The following is a 2970-nucleotide window of genomic DNA, read 5'->3' on the forward strand; positions in this document are numbered from 1 at the left end:
CAACAGCCCCCCCCCCCCAAAAAAAAAAAAGACTTCTGCATACTATGGAATAGTAACTTTAATTCTGTTATCAGGTGAAAAAATGGAAGGTAGTTTATTGAACTAATTCATGGTATCCCATGGACAAAAAAAAAAAAAAAAAAAAAATGGCAGCAGAAAAATTCAATCAGGTAAAGCTTCAAGTGTGAAATGGTTGTAGGCTAACATTAAATGGCTTTACAAACATTTGACATTCAACAGTGCATCTAGTTCAATGTGCAGCTTTTCCCACAGTCTTATGCTTTCACAATTAAAGTGTTCTCTCTAATCCAACATGCCTTAATTAGGGTAATTAAAATTTGACTTCTGCCATCTTAATTCAGCCAACATTAGTTCAATGTGAGTTGTCAATGATTTCAGAATTATAACTGATCTGCTACTGCACAAAAACCCCTTCCATCAAGTACAGGTTCATGGCCTCAAGTTTTGTGGAACCACACCAATATTAATTAAAAACAAGGGAACTTAAGATGCATGTTGCCATTTTTCCTAACAAAAAGTGTGAAAACTATATTTAGGACCATATCTGTAACCGTTGAAAAAATCTGACAAGTAGAAAACCTTGTGCAAAGTTGAAAATGGGGGGGCGAGGGAGTGCGTTTTTATCACAACCAATTTAAAGCATGCATGCAGAACACAGCAACATTGGGAAACAAATTTAACTGATCAAATCCATTGCAAGGAGAGAAGGGATCACAAGGAGAAGTGGAAGTGCTCATTTGAAAAGTTTACCAAAAAGAAATAAGTTCACTGCATAAAACGCATTGCAAAATATCTACAGTGCTTCAAGGGAAGTGTATGTTCATGCACCAGAACTTTTGGCCAAAATCCAATTAACAGTTCCCCTTTACAGCCCATCATGGGCAATGTATTTCACCTTTACAGTACTCGTCAAAGGGAAGCTTTCCACAGCAGGTCTCTTTAAAAGGATACTGTAATATTAACTTCCCTAACGAGAAAAGGAGCCTTTCCTTCTGGCAAGAGAATATAGGTACAGTAGGAATTAACCGCTTCCCCAACGCTTAAAGGCACTCACGTTCAACTCGGTAAGGCTAGACAAGGAAAAAAAAAAAAAAACCTTAAGGAAAAGAATAAGTTTGACCCAACAGTCTTATTTTAAAAACCAGTTGTTAAGTCTTCTGTGCTCTTAACCAACCATACAGGGGCCCGAAGTTGAGGCATTGACCCCTTCCCCTGAAATAACAATCTCGAAAAAGCAGGACAGTAAGTGATGGGAAGGGTTCAAACCAGGGCCTTTTTTATTAAACGCAGGCTTCCTACCTCCAAAAGGAAAAAGGCGAAGAGCAGCAAGACTAAAGCAGCAGAGCAGCTAAGCAGCCGAGAAGCAGCGAGCAAAAAGCAAGGCAGCGTCAGTGAGCAAAGAGGGCATCAAGCAGGGCAGAGCAAGAAAAATAAGCAGAGGAGGAAGGCAGGGGAGCAGACAGCCGCGCGTTGAGTCACATGTGAGTCCAGCAACTGCAAACCTGGTGGTTCCTTAATTGTAGCAGCCAAGGGCACCTGCAATACTGAAAAAATCAGACATATGGCACCTTTAATGTATTTCCTTAAGTGGTATGAACTTACCCATTGGCAAAGGAACAGGATTTGTGGAGCTGCATCAATAGGTGCAGAAGCAAGAGTGGCCTTCAGGACACACGTTATGGTGATCTGCAAGAGACACCCACAGGTAAGGAGTCACAAACCAAAAGCCACTGGGGAGCGGAGGTCATGCCTCCAACAACCTCTCATAATACATACAGAAAAACGACTGGATCCCCCGGGGAACATGAAGGCCTCCAGCTGAAACCGATTTTGGGTCCTTCCTGGGATCGAGGCATAAAAGCGTGTGAGCTGGATAGAGAACCAGTGACCTTAGCATACCACAGGGGACATCTCTAAGGAGTAAAAAAAAGTTTGTAGGAGGACACAAAGGCTACAAGCAGCAAACTTGAAAACAAAACCTGCAGCATCTGATTACATGAACACACCCATGATTCTCAATGAACAAATATCTCGAAGGGCGCTCACATCAGGTACTTCTGTATTGGCCACAGCCGGGTCCACAAACCACACCTAGGGGGTGCATTACGGTTGTATACCATCACAGACGCCTCAATATTAATAATGTCACCCAGGAAGTAAGAGTTTGAAGGCCTCTCATAGGACCAGTCATCTGCAAGAGGAAAGAACAGTTTAGGCACAGCCTCATTCATAAGGCAGAAGGTCTAGAGAAACTGCACAAACCCATCATGAGCTTCAGGGAGAACAGCAAGATTTCTTCACCAGCCGCCCGTTGAGGCATAAGGGACCCAAGTTGGCTTCAAGGCATTACTGGTGACATTATGAAACCTGTCATTCAAGAAATTACCAATTAAATGGGCTTCCAGTTCCACCACCACAAGCAATGCCACAAGTCACAAAAGTCACTTACCTTTGATAATGGCATTGAATACCAATAACTGCACCATCTGTACACGGTAATCGGAAGTGCCAGCAAAATGCCTCAGGAGTGTAGGTAAGAGCAAAGGTGTAGACAAGCTCATCCTTGGTCATCTATTTGTTACCAAGAGCGTTCTCAAAAAAGAACCCATTCCAAAAGTGTTTGAGCAAGTCATGTCAAAACACCTTGGTTACCCAAGGTGATCAGTTATTAAGGTTTCTCTACTATTAAAAAAAAAAAAAAAAAAAAAAAAAAAAATAACCCTATCCCATGGATGTTTAGGTTCAGGGAATCATTGATACCCCAGAACAAGGATCTATTTTCAGTAGGATGTCAATAATCCAGTAACACTTAACAGCTCTTTACCATTACACGCTGTTGCAGTCCTGCAGTTCATTCTCAAAGTAGAGCAGCTTAGAGCCGGGGACAAAACCGACAACGAGGACATCACTCCCAAGGAGTCAGACCAGATTCGCTGGATCAGTTGACCA

At 42.2% G+C, this 2970-nt stretch overlaps 1 long non-coding RNA gene across 1 annotated transcript; it reads right to left on the reverse strand.

Annotated features, from left to right (window-relative positions):
• Window positions 1–2126: 2126 nt before the first annotated feature.
• LOC122143557 lies at window positions 2127–2588 on the reverse strand. Its single transcript, XR_006159219.1, has 3 exons — window positions 2471–2588; window positions 2284–2388; window positions 2127–2212 (listed from the first exon to the last, which is right to left on the reverse strand). It is a non-coding gene; the product is annotated as an uncharacterized LOC122143557 (long non-coding RNA).
• Between the last annotated feature and the right edge of the window lie 382 nt (window positions 2589–2970).

The sequence above is a fragment of the Cyprinus carpio genome, unplaced genomic scaffold, assembly GCF_018340385.1.
Source record: "Cyprinus carpio isolate SPL01 unplaced genomic scaffold, ASM1834038v1 S000006267, whole genome shotgun sequence".
Classification (NCBI taxonomy): domain Eukaryota; kingdom Metazoa; phylum Chordata; class Actinopteri; order Cypriniformes; family Cyprinidae; genus Cyprinus; species Cyprinus carpio.